This window comes from Chrysemys picta, chromosome 12 (genome assembly GCF_011386835.1).
Source record: "Chrysemys picta bellii isolate R12L10 chromosome 12, ASM1138683v2, whole genome shotgun sequence".
NCBI classification, from domain to species: Eukaryota; Metazoa; Chordata; order Testudines; family Emydidae; genus Chrysemys; species Chrysemys picta.
Window position 1 is genome coordinate 7268794 of NC_088802.1, and position 19347 is coordinate 7288140.

Consider the following 19347-nt stretch of genomic DNA (forward strand, 5'->3'; position numbering starts at 1 on the left):
CCCCACTGAAGTTGTTGTACTTAAAGTACTGCACAGGATCTTTTCAGGGGGAATAAGACAAAACGCCACATTTATTAGTAATACATGTATTCATTAACACTGTATTATATGCATATAATATATTACACTTACACTCACACACCCACACACACAAACACACTCCGTCTTGTTGTTACCAATTAGTTGCTCCCCTTAACTTCACTGGCCAGGTGAGTTAGATGGGGGAGGGGGTGGAGCCGGGCTTCTGCCGATCCGGATCGATGCTCCCATGTTGACAAGACGAGACCCGGGGCCCTCTGCAAGACACCTCACTTTTATAGCAGCTTTCCTCTTATGCAAATCTATACCAGATTCAAACTCTGTGTCTGTGTCCATTGGTCCTTTGTGCTGCTTTCTTTTGAGTGTTGTCCCAATGCTGCAAAGAGGGTGTTTCCAAAAGAAGGTGCTTGCTTCTAACCCCCGAGGCCGTGGGTATGTATGCTTGTCTTTAATGAGCCCACTTGACACGTTTTATTGTCCTTAGGTCTGGCTCCCAGCCCCTCTCCAACAGTTGAGGCTGTCTGGAGGTGCTGCCTTCCATGCCTTGCTCATCCACACCTCATTCATTCAACAGGGCAATTGATTAAGAGTGGGGGGGGGGGGGGGAGGAGCTCTTGTTCTACTGCTAGCAAAAAGAAATTTTTCTTCTATTATACCAAGGGCAATGCAAAGTTTCTAAATGAGGCTTTGATACAAAGTTCCATGAAAACAGAGGTCACACGTGGATAGACCCACCACAAGGTTATATGAAGAGGCACAATGTAAAGTCATATGAAAATTATCAGAGATTGATCTACAAAGTCCGAGCCCATTGTCTTGGGCACACGCTGCCCTTTTCCATCTGTAAAACGGTCACAGGCAGGGTTCATTGTTTCAAGAGGGATACACTCCTGAGAAACCATCCAGCCTCCTCTCTTCCTTTGCTTTCACACCTCTCCAAGTGTCTTACACTGGCTTCCCCAGGCTGAGGCAGAGCTCAGAGCAGCAGCCCCTCCCCGCCGAGAGCTCCAAGCGCAGGCAGGGGCCCGGCAGAGACGAGAGGTTCAGGAAAATGCTGAGAGGCGTTGGGAGGGGTGGAAGGTGGAGGCAGGGGCTGGTTAACTCAGAGAGGGATTGGGTTGGTGAAGGATGAGAGCCCTCCTGCCATCAGGCAGAACACTCCATAGAACTCCCACCTGTTTCCTGGCTCTGTTACCCAGTTCCCCCTCCCCTGAGCTGAAATCCCAGCCGGAAGAGCTCTAGCAAACGGAATCACTGCCTCACCCCCTACTGCCAGCCACACATGCAGTGTGATCCCTGTCTGGTGGGGTCTGTGACGGGTTCGGTCACAGAGACCCCTTGGGACGGTCACCCAATGTGCTAAAATTACCTTTGAGCCCATTATCCCTGCCAGTCTGGGCCCCCCTTGTTGAGCCAGACACGTTAGCCTGCCCAACACAGAGCCAGGGGCTGGGCCACGCTCCCAAAGCTGCAGCCTTCACTGAAAACAGCTCAGCAAGTTACCTGTCTCCAGCACCCAGACACCCAGCTCCCACTGGGATCCAAACCCCAAATAAATCAGTTTTACTCTTATACAGGGTAAACTCATAATTTGTCCACCCTCTATAACACTGATAGAGAGATATGCACAGCTGTTTGCTCCCCCAGCTATTAATCACATACTCTGGGTTTATTAATATACAAAAGTGATTTTATTAAGTATAAAACGTAGGATTTAAGTGGTTTCAACTAACAACAGACAGAACAAGGTAAGTTACTAAGTAAAATAAATCAAACACAAGACTAACTTAGTACACTAAGGATCTAGTTACAAAAACTAAACTTCTCACCACAGATGTTCTCAGGTACAACCCTTTTCAGAGCAAAGCTGTAGTTTATGGCCTGGGTCCAGCAATCACTCACACCCCTGTGGTTACTGTCCTTTGTTCCAGTTTCTTTCCGATATCTCTTTGGGGTGGAGAGGCCATCTCTTGAGCCAGCTGAAGACAAAGTGGAGGGGCTTCCAGGGCCTTTTATACTCTGTGCCCTGTGGGAGGAAACTCCTTTGTAGTTCTGTGCAAAATCACAGCAGCAAGATGGAGTTTGTAGCCACATGGCCAAGTCACAAGTCCATGAATGATTCAGCTTTTGGCAGGCCGATGCCATTGTTTACATGTTAGTTTGAAAGTTCCCAAGAAGGTTCACTAGATGTGGATTGGAGTCTCCCAAAGTCCGTTAAGTACTTCCAATTACTTGAATATTCCCTTCGCAATATGTTGGCCAAACCTCCCTTATGTGCTTCCTATAGCAAACACTTCAAATACAAGCATAGAGCCAACGCTCATAACTTCAGATATAAAAATGATACATGCATACAAATAGGATGAACATATTCAGTCGATCACAACCTTTGCAAAGAGATGTTACATGGCATATTTAGCATGAAGCATATTCCAGTTGTGTCATATTTACATTCATCAGCATATTTGCATAAAGCATATGGAGCGCAGTGTCACAGGCTCATCTCAAACACAACGGGGTTGGGTGAAATGCTCTCGAGAACAGAGAAGGTTCTGCTGAGGAGCTGATGCAGTTCTGTCCCTTTCCTCCTGCATCTCACATAGCCCCAGAACACGTGGGACTAGATCCCCATTTCACCGGCTTGGCCAGTGTTATCCCCAAGACGTGGCCCTTCCCCACACAGAATGCAGTGCCCTGGAGTTCGGGAGGGGATGGAAGCAAAATACTTCTGTCCTAAAGATTTCCCAGCGCCCTCCCCAAATGCAAAATCCCCAGCCTCGGAGAGCTCCCTTAGCACTTATTGCCGTCTCTGGACCCATGGCAGTGACATGGAGAGCAGACTTCAGTGAGGAGCAGATTCACAGATTTTAAGGCCAAAAGGGACCATTCTGATCAGCTGATCTGACCTCCTGCGGACCTCAGGCCAGAGAATTTTACTCTAATTTCTGCACCAAGCCCCTCTGCCTGTTGGGCTTTCAGCCAGTCCTTTCATTTAGTCTGTAAACCATGGCCAGATCCCCTCCCCAGATTATTTACTGCATCCAAAGAACTGTGCTAAAGCAATGTGTAGGCTGCAAGTCAAGCACCCAGAAGTTAGGAACGACCAGAACTAAGGCTGCCGGGAGCAGCCAGGCCAGGGGAAGCCCTGGGCTGAAGGAGGCTCAGTTACCGTGCAGGGATGGTGCACGGTCTCGTGCAGGAGCTGTGAGGGGCTGGAGCACGCCTAGCACAGATGAAATCTTTGGCGAGTTCAGTTTGGCAGCTGAGTCTTCATTGAACATGTGTGAACTGATGTTTTCAGAGGCTTATAATTTGGTTAAATTTGGCCCGATTTTCATGGGGATGGATAGGGGCACATCCCTGCCATCAGAGCGACCCCGTGCCAAACACCAAGAAAGTGCGGAGATGCCAGTGCTTTTCATCTAAATGCTTGGAAGCTTTATTTTTTAACCTGGGCAAAGAAGGATGTTTTACCTAACATCCTTCTTTTAAGTGGCTCACCTGTTTTAGCTGAAACTTACAAAAAAAATCCTCAGGCAGGCATCTGGCATCGGAAACTTCATATCGAATGGTTAAAATCTGGGAAAATTATAAGCATCTGAAAACAGGGTATTGTAACAGGAAGTGTTGGGAGACTTGAGCTATAGGTATCACTTCCTACAACATAGTGGTAGCATCCAGAGGCCCCAGCTGAGATCAGGGCCCCGTTGTGCCAGGCGCTGCACAGACACACAGGGAGAGACAGTCCCTGCCCCAGCTGAGATCACAATCTAAAACAGACAAGACAGGCAAGGAGTGGGAGGGGAAACCGAAGCACAGAGCAGGGCAGTGACTTGCCCATGGTCACCTAGCAGGGCAGCAGTAGAGCCAGGACTAGAACCCAGTTCTCCGGCACCCCAGTCCAGTGCCTTAACCACTGCACCATGCTGCCTCCAGAAACTCCCCCTCCCTCAGCCATGTCTGAAAGCACATGAAGGGGCACATTTGGGGTTCCCACTAGGCTGACAGTGCAGGGGGAGGAGCAAGTTTGCACCTTCTTGTAGTTTGTAATCAGCCTCCGAGGGGCCAGCAGCCTCACCTACGACCATAGCCTTTTCCCTTTGCTTTCTGGGAGACGAGCTGGGGAGAGAGACATGACTCTGGGTCACGCTGCCTTCACTGCGGGGTTTAAGGACCCTGCTCAGGGGTCAAGGCATCGCCACCCTCACTTCTGCGCTGCCTTCAGAGCTGGGCGACCGGAGAGCTGCGGTTGCTGGCTGGGTGCCCAGCTCTGAAGGCCGCGTCGCTGCCAGGAGCAGCACAGAAGTAAGGGTGGCAATACTGTGAGCCCCCTACAAAAGCTTTGTGACCCCCTTTTGGGTCAGGACCCCCAGTTTGAGAAATGCTGTGGACTGCTGTATACCTTTATCCTACAGTACAGGGTACCTTTATAGCATACAGTAAAAGCACACAAAAGACCAGATTTCACGGTCCCGGACACTTTTTCCAAGGCAGTGAATTTGGTAGGGCCCCAGTCCTCCTATTTAAATATTGGTACTTTCTTCCGGTCTTCTGGTACTTCCCAAATGCACCAGCCTAGAATCACACTGCAGAGCTCCTGATGAGAGAGAGAGAGAGATACTCAAGATCAAACTAAAAAGAAAACACTTCACAGTTTGCTCCCTCCCAGCTCTGGGAAACCTACAAACTCAGGGAGCATTTGAGAACAGGGGAGCGAACGTACGCTAGTTTGTAACCCTCCCCAGAGCAGCTACTTCCAGTACAGTACCTGAGACTCCAGGGGTTATTCTGAAAGGAACTCACCTTATCTCTGACGGGTTCAGAGATGGGATCCACCAGTGGTCACCCGAGCCAAACACCATCTGCTGGAATGAGCTGGTCTCTGAGCTGAACCTGAGGTGGGGAGAGAAGAGATCCTCTAAAGAATCAATAGGATACAGAGCCAGGACTTGGCTCAGTGTTTCAGTTCATTTGACTTAGAGGTGACTGAATACGAATGATACTTATCTGATGGGCCAGTGCTCAGGGAGAGTTCGTCCATAGGCCCCAGGGACCTTCCTACAAAAGAAGTAACAGAATGTTACTAAACGAAACCATTCACATAGTCTGTTGGAAGGAGACGTCCGGGGTGTTTCCGGATGTACCCAGTAGGGATAAAGGGGTGTTGAGCACCAAGGTCCAGATCCGCAAATGGACTTAGGTGCCTAAAGTCCAGATTTAGGCACAACTGCAATCCAGAAACTCCCGCTCGGCTGTCACCTCGCCCTGTAGGCGCCTACGCTCACTCGGTGCCTATATTGTCCCTGTCAATGTCCTCCAGCTGCTCCGTTCCTGCCTCTGAGCATGTGCCCTGCTGCCTTCCATGTGACTGTTATCCAAGGAGTTAGGGCCTCACCCAGGATGTGAGAGACCCCAGTTCAAGCCCCCACTCTGCCTGAGAAACAGGGCTCTGAACGGGTTCCACACCTCTCAGGACAGCGCTGTAACCACTGAGCTAGGGGCTGGTCAGATGTGGGGGCTCCCTCGGTCCCCGCTGAAGTTGTTCCACTTTCATTTAACTGTAACTGAGCCAGAGAAAAGGTGAGACGCGCCCCACAGCCCAGGGGTTGGGGCACTCACCGGAGAGGTGGGGAACCCTTAGTCAAATCCCTTCTCCTCATGCAGAGGGGGGACTTGAACCAGGTCTCACAGTGCCTGGCTGAGTGCCCCCCCCCAGCTGCTCTGTGTGGAGCGAGGCAGGTGCCTGAACCACTCTCACAAGAAACGACTTGGGCAGCTAAACAGCCTGACTCCGGGAAAGGGGTTCCCAGCTGGGACTGGCTAGAAGCTCTAGCTCTAGCGCCGGTTCTGGGGGAAACTCTGGCACTACCGCAGCCTAGCTCAGGCCCCATAGCCGTGTCCATGTAGCACCCGTTAGACATGCCCTAAACTAACAATGCCCATCTTTTCAACCTCTCTCCAGAGGAGAATCTTCCCAGGCCCTTGAGCCTTCCTATCACCCTTCTCTGAACCCCCTCTGGTGCTGCAATACCCATTTGGAGATGGGGTGACCAGAGTTGCACACTCCAGGTGAGGCTGCACCATGGATTTATAGAACATTCTATTTTCAGTGTTCTTCTCCATCCCATTCCTTACGCTTCCCAACAGCAGCTTTGCTTTTCTGACCGCGGCCGCACACTGAGCAAAGGTCTCCATTCAGCTGTCCATAATCACAGAACTATAGGGTTATAAGGGACCGCAAAGGTCATCTAGTCTAACCCCTGCCAAGGTGCAGGATTCATTGCATCTAACCCACCCCAGACTGATGGCTACCCAGTCTCCTTCTGACAACCACCAGTGAGGAGCTTCCACAACCTCCCTAGGCGTCTGTTGCATTGTCCTACTGTTCTTACAGTTAGGAAGTTTTTCTTGCAGCCCGAGCCTAGAGCAACAGAGCCCGGCTCGCACAGGATCAGGGCCCTCGAAGCGCGCTAAAAGCAAGTCCCGCCAGGAGCTCCCTCCCCCATCCCAACGCTGTTTCCCCACTAGCTCCTGAGCCGATGTCCCAGTCTGTCCCCCCACTAGCCCTTCGGAACCCCAGTCTGTGACCCCCCCCAGCAGACCCCTGTGCCCCACTCTGTCCTACCCTGGTTCTGTGAGCAGGTGCTGTGATGAACTTCTGCTCCTGCGGGAATTCTGCACCACTGCTCAGGCACAGACCCTCCCCCCCCCGAAAATACCTTCTGCGCCAGAAGTGCTGCAGCTCCGCCATTTGCCCACCAGAGGCCGCTGTGGCACCAGAACAGCCGGCTGCGATCATGCGTCACCCGCCCCATCCCCCGCCCCGCCCCCCCACGTGCCTCTTCTCTCCCCCAGCTCCCCCCGCCCCATTTCCCCGCCCCCCGGCTGGGTCTCCGCCCGCCCCCTTCTCCCGACCCCAAATACCCCCGTGTCTCTGGGGCCGGGTCTCCCCCCTCAGACCCGCGCCCCCCTTGCCCCGGCCCGGGGGTAACAGACACTCACCGGGGGGGGGGGGGGGAGAGCAGGAAACGCCGAACCTCGCGGACGCAGGAGCAAAACCAAATGGCGACTGGCTCTGAGCTCTGCGGGGGGGAGGGCGGGGTCATGGCCGTAATATGCAAATTTTATTCCGTCGCAGCCTGGGATTGGGTGAGAGGCCGAGCGCGGGGCGGGGCCGGGAAGGCTGCGGCGGACGCTAGGTCTCCTCGGCCCCGCCCCTCGCAGGCGGGGTGTGACGCAGACCCTGGAGCGGGCACTAGAGCCCGCTCCGCTCCCTCGCCGGGCGGGGGGGGAGGTCCCGGCTCCCTCCAGTTCCCCAGTCACCCCGCGCCCGCCCCAGCACGGACCCCTCAGCGCCCCACGTGCTCCTGGCACCTGGGCCAGCCCCCGCCTGCTCGTTTGTGAGTGACACAGATGGTTTCTAACAAGCCCTGCGCGATCTGATCTGCCCCCAGCTGTTCTGTGTCCTGCGCTGCATCTTCCACCGCCACCTTAGCCAGGCCTGGCCAGCACACAGTGCTTCACTGGTCACGTTACACTGACAGGTACTGCAGCTTGTGTCAGTAACTGTACAGCTCTCCCCTGGTGGGACTAGCTACACCGCTACAAGGACCTATTATAGCGGTGTCACTGCATCCAGACTAGGGGGGTTGTATGGTTTTAGCTATACCGGGGTAGCTAAAGCGTTTGATTTTTGTGTGTAGACAGGCCCTGAGGAAGTGGTAGTGGGGGTGCAGGAACTGGGGGAAGCAAAGCCAGTGCTAGGCGTAAGAAGCCTGAGCATGGAGAGAGAGGGGCGCAGCATATGGCACCCCGCAGCACCGCCGCAGGAGCCATGGGGGGGCTGCAGGGGCAGCACGGCAGGGCCGGAGGAGCCATTGAGGAGGCAGGGCGTGGCCGGAGGAGCCAGCCAAGGGCTGGGGCGGGCCGCAGAGCCAAGGAGGGGCCGCCTTTTTAATGTTTGCTCCCCCTGATCTTAGAACCCGGCTACGCCACTGCTAAGCTCCAACCATTGCTAATTCCCCGAGTGCTGCTAAAGAGACTCAGACTTCTTGCTCTCAAGAAGCAACGCACTCAGAAGGACGAGGGGGAAGCAGCAGAAGATGCAAACCTCTTGGCCAAGCGACTGAAGAAAGTCAACAAAAACCGCAAGGAGCAGAGAGCCAAGATACATCAACTGTCCTCCTTGAGAGCCTCCGTATCTACACCGGAGTGAAGGAAAAAGTCAGAAATAATAAAAATATAAACACTTCACGCTGTGTAACTGGTTTTCTGGTCGGGACCCCGTTGGGGCGGTCACTTGGTTTGCTGAGATCTCACTGAGGCTAATCTTTCTGGCAGCAAGGGCACCCCTTAACTCCATCCAGCTCAGTCAGACCATCCTGGTCTCCACAGAACAGACCCAGAGACGGGGCCAGAGCTCTCTGCACAACAGACAGTGAGACCCGCTGAGCCCTGGGGAGACTCCGTTAAAAAGGGACTTGCCCCAGCACCCAGTGCGCAGCCTTCCTGGGAGCCTCAACCCCACATACATTTCTCAGAGCCCGTAGCACAGTGAATAGCGCCGCAAGTCACTCCTCACACAGCGCAAATCACAGTAAATAGCACCGCAAGTCGCTCCTCACACGGCCCAAATCACAGCAAATAGCGCCCCATGTCGCTCCTCACACAGCCCAAAACACAGCAAATAGCACCCCATGTCGCTCCTCACACAGCCCAAATCACAGCAAATAGCACCGCAAGTCACTCCTCACACAGGCCTAATGACAGTAAAAAGCACCATACAGCTGATCGCTCATATCACAGCTCGGCAGCTCTGTGAGCGAGGCGGCGGCGGCCGGTGAGTCACAGCAACGCTCCCGAGCAGGTGTGGGCAGGTTTCCGCGGAACCGATTCCTTGCTTGGTTCGGCCCGGGGACGGGGTGGAGCCAGGCGGTGGATAAATGCAGGCTGCGTTGTTACCTGTTTCTAGAGTGACCAGATGTCCCGATTTTATAAGAACAGTCCCGATTTTTGGAGCTTTATCTTACATAGGCACGTATTACCCCCCACCACCTTCCGATTTTTCACACTTGCTGTCTGGTCACCCTACCTCTTTCAACAAATAGCACCGCACGTCGCTCCTCGCACAGCCTGTAGCAGAGCGAATAGCTCCGCACGATTTGATTGTGGGAGCGACTCCTAGGGAAGTGGAGGCTCCGTTGTGGATCGCGCTGGGCTCATTGACCCAACAGAGCCAGGGAACGGGCGGCTGCGACAACAGCCCAGCGGCTCCTGGCGGGGCTCGCTTTTAGAACTCTGAAACCTTTTAGAACTCTGCGAGGGCCCCGATCCTGTGCGAGCCGGGCTCTGTTGTTCTAGGCTCGGGCTGCTTCGGGGACTCTGGCGGCAAATGGAGCCATCAGCTTCTCCCCGTGCCCAGGCAACGCATCCTCATGGCAGCGGAGACAGGCACAGTGTCACTGGGGGGAGGTTTACGCCTCCCTGCCCGTGCCTGTGCGAGCAGCACAATCCTCTGTGCGCTCTGCCCCCTCCCCTGGCTGTGCTCTGCCTTTGGATTGCCCCTGCGGTGCTAACGGGGGGTGCTGCTGGGGGTCAATGTGGGGCAGTAGGCGGTCAAGGGGCCAGTGCCCTGGCGAAGCCCCAGCTCCAGGAGGACCCCGACAGCAGCGATGTGGAGGAGATGGAGGTGGAGGAGATGGGGGGACCGGAGGAGGAGGAGATGGAGGTGGAGGAGATGGGGGAACGGGAGTTCGAGAAGATTCAGGAGGGGGGGATTCCTGACCCGACAGCTCCCATGGGGTCTCCTCAACTTGGTCCCAAGAGGGCTGGCAGAATCCGCCAGCTGTTCTACCATTTCAGAACAGATGATGTCGGTCAATATGCAGTGAGCAAACCCTTGCGAAAGGAAGGCAAGAAACTCTGGACCAAGGCTCCTAAGCTCCAACCATTGCTAATTTCCCGAGTGCTGCCAGAGAGACTCAGACTTCTTGCTCTCAAGAAGCAACGCACTCAGAAGGACGAGGGGAAAGCTGCAGAAGATGCAAACCTCTTGGCCAAGCGACTGAAGAAAGTCAACAAAAACCGCAAGGAGCAGAGAGCCAAGATACATCGATTGTCCTCCTTGAGAACCTCCGTATCTACACCGAAGTCTAGGAAAAAGTCTGAAATAATAAAAATATAAACACTTCACGCTGTGTAACTGGTTTTCTGGTCGGGACCCCCTTGGGGCGGTCACTTGGTTTGCTGAGATCTCACTGAGGCTAATCTTTCTGGCAGCAAGGGCACCCCTTAACTCCATCCAGCTCAGTCAGACCGTCCTGGTCTCCACAGAACAGACCCAGAGACGGGGCCAGAGCTCTCTGCACAACAGACAGTGAGACCCGCTGAGCCCTGGGGAGACTCCGTTAAAAAGGGACTTGCCCCAGCACCCAGTGCGCAGCCTTCCTGGGAGCCTCAACCCCACATACATTTCTCAGAGCCCGTAGCACAGTGAATAGCGCTGCAAGTCACTCCTCACACAGCGCAAATCACAGTAAATAGCACCGCAAGTCGCTCCTCACACGGCCCAAATCACAGCAAATAGCGCCCCATGTCGCTCCTCACACAGCCCAAATCACAGCAAATAGCGCCGCAAGTCGCTCCTCACACAGCCCAAAACACAGCAAATAGCACCGCAAGTCGCTCCTCACACAGCCCAAATCACAGCAAATAGCGCCGCAAGTCGCTCCTCACACAGCTCAAATCACAGCAAATAGCGCCCCATGTCGCTCCTCACACAGCCCAAATCACAGCAAATAGCGCCCCATGTCGCTCCTCACACAGCCCTAATGACAGTAAAAAGCACCATACAGCTGATCGCTCATATCACAGCTCGGCAGCTCTGTGAGCGAGGCGGTGGCGGCTGGTGAGTCACAGCAACACTCCCGAGCAGGTGTGGGCAGGTTTCCGCGGAACCGGTTCCTTGCTTGGTTCGGCCCGGGGACGGGGTGGAGCCAGGCGGTGGATAAATGCAGGCTGCGTTGTTACCTGTTTCTAGAGTGACCAGATGTCCCGATTTTATAAGAACAGTCCCGATTTTTGGAGCTTTATCTTACATAGGCACGTATTACCCCCCACCACCTTCCGATTTTTCACACTTGCTGTCTGGTCACCCTACCTCTTTCAACAAATAGCACCGCACGTCGCTCCTCGCACAGCCTGTAGCAGAGCGAATAGCTCCGCACGATTTGATTGTGGGAGCGACTCCTAGGGAAGTTGAGGCTCCGTTGTGGATCGCGCTGGGCTCATTGACCCAACAGAGCCAGGGAACGGGCGGCTGCGACAACAGCCCAGCGGCTCCTGGCGGGGCTCGCTTTTAGAACTCTGAAACCTTTTAGAACTCTGCGAGGGCCCCGATCCTGTGCGAGCCGGGCTCTGTTGTTCTAGGCTCGGGCTGCTTCGGGGACTCTGGCGGCAAATGGAGCCATCAGCTTCTCCCCCTGCCCAGGCAACGCATCCTCATGGCAGCGGAGACAGGCACAGTGTCACTGGGGGGAGGTTTACGCCTCCCTGCCCATGCCTGTGCGAGCAGCACAATCCTCTGTGCGCTCTGCCCCCTCCCCTGGCTGGGCTCTGCCTTTGGATTACCCCTGCGGTGCTAACGGGGGGTGCTGCTGGGGGTCAATGTGGGGCAGTAGGCGGTCAAGGGGCCAGTGCCCTGGCGAAGCCCCAGCTCCAGGAGGACCCCGACAGCAGCGATGTGGAAGAGATGGAGGTGGAGGAGATGGGGGGACGGGAGTTCGAGAAGATTCAGGAGGGGGGGATTCCTGACCCGACAGCTCCCATGGGGTCTCCTCAACTTGGTCCCAAGAGGGCTGGCAGAATCCGCCAGCTGTTCTACCATTTCAGAACAGATGATGTCGGTCAATATGCAGTGAGCAAACCCTTGCGAAAGGAAGGCAAGAAACTCTGGACCAAGGCTCCTAAGCTCCAACCATTGCTAATTTCCCGAGTGCTGCCAGAGAGACTCAGACTTCTTGCTCTCAAGAAGCAACGCACTCAGAAGGACGAGGGGAAAGCTGCAGAAGATGCAAACCTCTTGGCCAAGCGACTGAAGAAAGTCAACAAAAACCGCAAGGAGCAGAGAGCCAAGATACATCGATTGTCCTCCTTGAGAACCTCCGTATCTACACCGAAGTCTAGGAAAAAGTCAGAAATAATAAAAATATAAACACTTCACGCTGTGTAACTGGTTTTCTGGTCGGGACCCCCTTGGGGCGGTCACTTGGTTTGCTGAGATCTCACTGAGGCTAATCTTTCTGGCAGCAAGGGCACCCCTTAACTCCATCCAGCTCAGTCAGACCGTCCTGGTCTCCACAGAACAGACCCAGAGACGGGGCCAGAGCTCTCTGCACAACAGACAGTGAGACCCGCTGAGCCCTGGGGAGACTCCGTTAAAAAGGGACTTGCCCCAGCACCCAGTGCGCAGCCTTCCTGGGAGCCTCAACCCCACATACATTTCTCAGAGCCCGTAGCACAGTGAATAGCGCTGCAAGTCACTCCTCACACAGCGCAAATCACAGTAAATAGCACCGCAAGTCGCTCCTCACACGGCCCAAATCACAGCAAATAGCGCCCCATGTCGCTCCTCACACAGCCCAAATCACAGCAAATAGCGCCGCAAGTCGCTCCTCACACAGCCCAAAACACAGCAAATAGCACCGCAAGTCGCTCCTCACACAGCCCAAATCACAGCAAATAGCGCCGCAAGTCGCTCCTCACACGGCCCAAATCACAGCAAATAGCGCCCCATGTCGCTCCTCACACAGCCCAAATCACAGCAAATAGCGCCGCAAGTCGCTCCTCACACAGCCCAAAACACAGCAAATAGCACCGCAAGTCGCTCCTCACACAGCCCAAATCACAGCAAATAGCGCCGCAAGTCGCTCCTCACACAGCCCAAATCACAGCAAATAGCGCCCCATGTCGCTCCTCACACAGCCCTAATGACAGTAAAAAGCACCATACAGCTGATCGCTCATATCACAGCTCGGCAGCTCTGTGAGCGAGGCGGCGGCGGACGGTGAGTCACAGCAACACTCCCGAGCAGGTGTGGGCAGGTTTCCGCGGAACCGGTTCCTTGCTTGGTTCGGCCCGGGGACGGGGTGGAGCCAGGCGGTGGATAAATGCAGGCTGCGTTGTTACCTGTTTCTAGAGTGACCAGATGTCCCGATTTTATAAGAACAGTCCCGATTTTTGGAGCTTTATCTTACATAGGCACGTATTACCCCCCACCACCTTCCGATTTTTCACACTTGCTGTCTGGTCACCCTACCTCTTTCAACAAATAGCACCGCACGTCGCTCCTCGCACAGCCTGTAGCAGAGCGAATAGCTCCGCACGATTTGATTGTGGGAGCGACTCCTAGGGAAGTTGAGGCTCCGTTGTGGATCGCGCTGGGCTCATTGACCCAACAGAGCCAGGGAACGGGCGGCTGCGACAACAGCCCAGCGGCTCCTGGCGGGGCTCGCTTTTAGAACTCTGAAACCTTTTAGAACTCTGCGAGGGCCCCGATCCTGTGCGAGCCGGGCTCTGTTGTTCTAGGCTCGGGCTGCTTCGGGGACTCTGGCGGCAAATGGAGCCATCAGCTTCTCCCCCTGCCCAGGCAACGCATCCTCATGGCAGCGGAGACAGGCACAGTGTCACTGGGGGGAGGTTTACGCCTCCCTGCCCATGCCTGTGCGAGCAGCACAATCCTCTGTGCGCTCTGCCCCCTCCCCTGGCTGGGCTCTGCCTTTGGATTACCCCTGTGGTGCTAACGGGGGGTGCTGCTGGGGGTCAATGTGGGGCAGTAGGCGGTCAAGGGGCCAGTGCCCTGGTGAAGCCCCAGCTCCAGGAGGACCCCGACAGCAGCGATGTGGAAGAGATGGAGGTGGAGGAGATGGGGGGACGGGAGTTCGAGAAGATTCAGGAGGGGGGGATTCCTGACCCGACAGCTCCCATGGGGTCTCCTCAACTTGGTCCCAAGAGGGCTGGCAGAATCCGCCAGCTGTTCTACCATTTCAGAACAGATGATGTCGGTCAATATGCAGTGAGCAAACCCTTGCGAAAGGAAGGCAAGAAACTGTGGACCAAGGCTCCTAAGCTCCAACCATTGCTAATTTCCCGAGTGCTGCCAGAGAGACTCAGACTTCTTGCTCTCAAGAAGCAACGCACTCAGAAGGACGAGGGGAAAGCTGCAGAAGATGCAAACCTCTTGGCCAAAAGACTGAAGAAAGTCAACAAAAACCGCAAGGAGCAGAGAGCCAAGATACATCGATTGTCCTCCTTGAGAACCTCCGTATCTACACCGAAGTCTAGGAAAAAGTCAGAAATAATAAAAATATAAACACTTCACGCTGTGTAACTGGTTTTGTGGTCGGGACCCCCTTGGGGCGGTCACTTGGTTTGCTGAGATCTCACTGAGGCTAATCTTTCTGGCAGCAAGGGCACCCCTTAACTCCATCCAGCTCAGTCAGACCGTCCTGGTCTCCACAGAACAGACCTAGAGACGGGGCCAGAGCTCTCTGCACAACAGACAGTGAGACCCGCTGAGCCCTGGGGAGACTCCGTTAAAAAGGGACGTGCCCCAGCACCCAGTGCGCAGCCTTCCTGGGAGCCTCAACCCCAGATACATTTCTCAGAGCCCGTAGCACAGTGAATAGCGCCGCAAGTCACTCCTCACACAGCGCAAATCACAGTAAATAGCACCGCAAGTCGCTCCTCACACGGCCCAAATCACAGCAAATAGCGCCCCATGTCGCTCCTCACACAGCCCAAAACACAGCAAATAGCGCCGCAAGTCGCTCCTCACACAGCCCAAATCACAGCAAATAGCACCGCAAGTCGCTCCTCACACAGCCCAAAACACAGCAAATAGCGCCCCATGTCGCTCCTCACACGGCCCAAATCACAGCAAATAGCGCCCCATGTCGCTCCTCACACAGCCCAAATCACAGCAAATAGCGCCGCAAGTCGCTCCTCACACAGCCCAAATCACAGCAAATAGCGCCCCATGTCGCTCCTCACACGTCCCAAATCACAGCAAATAGCGCCCCATGTCGCTCCTCACACAGCCCTAATGACAGTAAAAAGCACCATACAGCTGATCGCTCATATCACAGCTCGGCAGCTCTGTGAGCGAGGCGGTGGCGGCCGGTGAGTCACAGCAACACTCCCGAGCAGGTGTGGGCAGGTTTCCGCGGAACCGGTTCCTTGCTTGGTTCGTCCCGGGGACGGGGTGGAGCCAGGCGGTGGATAAATGCAGGCTGCGTTGTTACCTGTTTCTAGAGTGACCAGATGTCCCGATTTTATAAGAACAGTCCCGATTTTTGGAGCTTTATCTTACATAGGCACGTATTACCCCCCGCCACCTTCCGATTTTTCACACTTGCTGTCTGGTCACCCTACCTCTTTCAACAAATAGCACCGCACGTCGCTCCTCGCACAGCCTGTAGCAGAGCGAATAGCTCCGCACGATTTGATTGTGGGAGCGACTCCTAGGGAAGTTGAGGCTCCGTTGTGGATCGCGCTGGGCTCATTGACCCAACAGAGCCAGGGAACGGGCGGCTGCGACAACAGCCCAGCGGCTCCTGGCGGGGCTCGCTTTTAGAACTCTGAAACCTTTTAGAACTCTGCGAGGGCCCCGATCCTGTGCGAGCCGGGCTCTGTTGTTCTAGGCTCGGGCTGCTTCGGGGACTCTGGCGGCAAATGGAGCCATCAGCTTCTCCCCCTGCCCAGGCAACGCATCCTCATGGCAGCGGAGACAGGCACAGTGTCACTGGGGGGAGGTTTACGCCTCCCTGCCCATGCCTGTGCGAGCAGCACAATCCTCTGTGCGCTCTGCCCCCTCCCCTGGCTGGGCTCTGCCTTTGGATTACCCCTGTGGTGCTAACGGGGGGTGCTGCTGGGGGTCAATGTGGGGCAGTAGGCGGTCAAGGGGCCAGTGCCCTGGTGAAGCCCCAGCTCCAGGAGGACCCCGACAGCAGCGATGTGGAAGAGATGGAGGTGGAGGAGATGGGGGGACGGGAGTTCGAGAAGATTCAGGAGGGGGGGATTCCTGACCCGACAGCTCCCATGGGGTCTCCTCAACTTGGTCCCAAGAGGGCTGGCAGAATCCGCCAGCTGTTCTACCATTTCAGAACAGATGATGTCGGTCAATATGCAGTGAGCAAACCCTTGCGAAAGGAAGGCAAGAAACTCTGGACCAAGGCTCCTAAGCTCCAACCATTGCTAATTTCCCGAGTGCTGCCAGAGAGACTCAGACTTCTTGCTCTCAAGAAGCAACGCACTCAGAAGGACGAGGGGAAAGCTGCAGAAGATGCAAACCTCTTGGCCAAAAGACTGAAGAAAGTCAACAAAAACCGCAAGGAGCAGAGAGCCAAGATACATCGATTGTCCTCCTTGAGAACCTCCGTATCTACACCGAAGTCTAGGAAAAAGTCAGAAATAATAAAAATATAAACACTTCACGCTGTGTAACTGGTTTTGTGGTCGGGACCCCCTTGGGGCGGTCACTTGGTTTGCTGAGATCTCACTGAGGCTAATCTTTCTGGCAGCAAGGGCACCCCTTAACTCCATCCAGCTCAGTCAGACCGTCCTGGTCTCCACAGAACAGACCCAGAGACGGGGCCAGAGCTCTCTGCACAACAGACAGTGAGACCCGCTGAGCCCTGGGGAGACTCCGTTAAAAAGGGACTTGCCCCAGCACCCAGTGCGCAGCCTTCCTGGGAGCCTCAACCCCAGATACATTTCTCAGAGCCCGTAGCACAGTGAATAGCGCCGCAAGTCACTCCTCACACAGCGCAAATCACAGTAAATAGCACCGCAAGTCGCTCCTCACACGGCCCAAATCACAGCAAATAGCGCCCCATGTCGCTCCTCACACAGCCCAAAACACAGCAAATAGCGCCGCAAGTCGCTCCTCACACAGCCCAAAACACAGCAAATAGCACCGCAAGTCGCTCCTCACACAGCCCAAATCACAGCAAATAGCACCGCAAGTCGCTCCTCACACAGCCCAAATCACAGCAAATAGCGCCCCATGTCGCTCCTCACACAGCCCTAATGACAGTAAAAAGCGCCCCATGTTGCTTCTCTGATCACTGACCACCACAGCTCCCCACTCCCCCCAGGGAGCGATCCCTGTCCCATCTCTGGGACAGAGTACCCGGCAGTGCCCAGCCCAGAGCCATTCACTTGGGGCTCCATGCTGGGGAGAGGGGGGAGAGGATGAAGTTGGGGAGGCCCCCAAAGCAGAGTGTGTAGGACACCCGGATCCCCCCTGAACACCATCAGTGCAGGAGCCTCCCCCAGCCCTGATCCACTGAACCTCCCTGATGGAGGAGCTTCTCCCCTACCCAAGTTCCCCCTGAGCCCCCAGAGAAGGGAGAGTGAGACCCCTGGGGCCTGGCCCACTGACAGGGTTTGTGCAAGAGACTGTACAAAAGCTGGGGCGTAGCCCAGACCCTGTGGCTCTGGGACAGGGCCTGAGTGAGAGATTTGTAGAAAGTGACCAGCCCTGTAGCCACCCAGGGAGGCAGAGGTGGGGGAGGGGGGGATTGGAGGGAGCGGGGAGAGATTCAGGTCTCTGTGACCCACATTTGACCCCTCCATCTTGGCCTGCCCCGGTTCCGATAGCTGCCTTTCAGCAGCAGGCGTTTAATGCTGACATCACTGGAAGTGTCAGTGGGGCCCCACTGAAGCAAAAGGCCCCGTTTGTTCCTGATGCTCCATGGGCCTGATTCTCCCCCGCTGCCCTGCGCCTTGTGTCGTCCCTCACACATGTACATGTACATAGCAGCGGGGACACTACCATGGCGCACAGGGAGCGGGAAATCAGGCCTAGTTCTTACAATTTGCTGTCTCATCTCCCTTGGCAGCGCTCCCCAGCGTTACAAAATCCAGGCAGTTGGGGGTGGAAAATAACCGAAACCCGCCCACTTCTGGTAAATCAGCAGCCCAGGAGCTGCTCAGGGCTTTGTGGTATGATCCCAGCTGTCAGACTCCTCCTGTTTATTGCTTTAGTACAAGGCACAGTAGAAAGTAGCTCCCTTAGTTCATACAGCAGAGGGCTCTCGTTAAAGAGAACTGCCCATCACTCTGCTTTGCCAACATTGTATTTAAAAAATACGGGACTGTTTTCTTAGCATCCTCACCGCATCCCTCCTCCAGATATTATTATTATCATCATCATCATTACTATTAATAAGAAGAAGCAAAAGTCGACAAAAAAGACTATGGTAAAGACAGGGGGTGGGTGTCAAAGCGTCCACAAAACACCAAGGCTACAGAGCTGCTCTGCTCCGTTATCTTCTACCCCCGTTAGAGACCTGCCCCCTCTATCGTCGCCATATCCAACTATGTAACTGCCTGTGACAACCGACAAGGCCACCTGCGCAGCAGAATGGGAAAAATCAAATGGTCTGACAGAATCACCACCAATGTAGTGCTACGGCTGGCTGCCATGCCAAGCGTGGAAGCTGTGCTAGCGCAGAGGCAAATGACCTGGGTCAGCCACGCCCTACGTACCGGTGTGGAAAACAATCGACTGCCTGAGAGAGTTCTGTAGGGTGAATTTGAAAAGAGCAATAGGAAGATCGGCCGCCCCAAACTCCACTACAAGGACTGCATCAAGCGGCACATACAGGCTGCTGGGCTGGAGTTAATAACCAGGAGGATACGCCCCATGAGAAGCGAGCTTGACACTCCACTTCGAAGGAAGCAGAATGAGCAACAGAATATCCTCGGCTGACAATAGGAGGGAACGTAGCAATTGCTCAGGCTTCTTTCGCCTAGTGCTGGCTTTGCTTCACCCAGTTCCCGCACCACCACTACCACTTCCTTTGGGCCTGTCTGCACACAAAAATCAAACGCTTTAGCTACCCCGGTATAGCTAAAACAGTACAACCCCCCTAGTCTGGATGCAGCTACACTGCTATAAAAGGTCTTTGTACTGGTGTAGCTAGGCCCACCAGGGGAGAGCTGTACAGTTACTGACACAAGCATATAAACCAGGTCTAAGTTGAAGGAAGAGCGTCCACCACAAAGCTGCAGTAACTCAGGCTACGTCTACACTACACAGCTTTTAGCGACATGGCAGCGTCGCTACAGCCCTGCCATTAAAAGTCACCCAGCATAGTCGCTGTTTGTCGGCTCTCCTGCCCACAAAAATCTTCCACCCGCACCGAGCGGGGTTAGCTTTGTGGGCAGCGTTGTTCACACCGGCTACTATGTCTACAGTGGCAATTGGAACGATAAAACTTTTGTTTTTCACAGGTGTTAAAAAAC

The 19347-nt window shown here is 54.8% G+C and overlaps 1 long non-coding RNA gene across 1 annotated transcript; it reads right to left on the reverse strand.

The window, feature by feature from the left end:
* Nucleotides 1-1707: 1707 nt before the first annotated feature.
* LOC135974709 (uncharacterized) lies at nt 1708-6829 on the reverse strand. The gene is made up of 2 exons (XR_010591825.1): nt 4843-6829; nt 1708-4636 (listed from the first exon to the last, which is right to left on the reverse strand). It is a non-coding gene; the product is annotated as an uncharacterized LOC135974709 (long non-coding RNA).
* Nucleotides 6830-19347: the final 12518 nt, after the last annotated feature.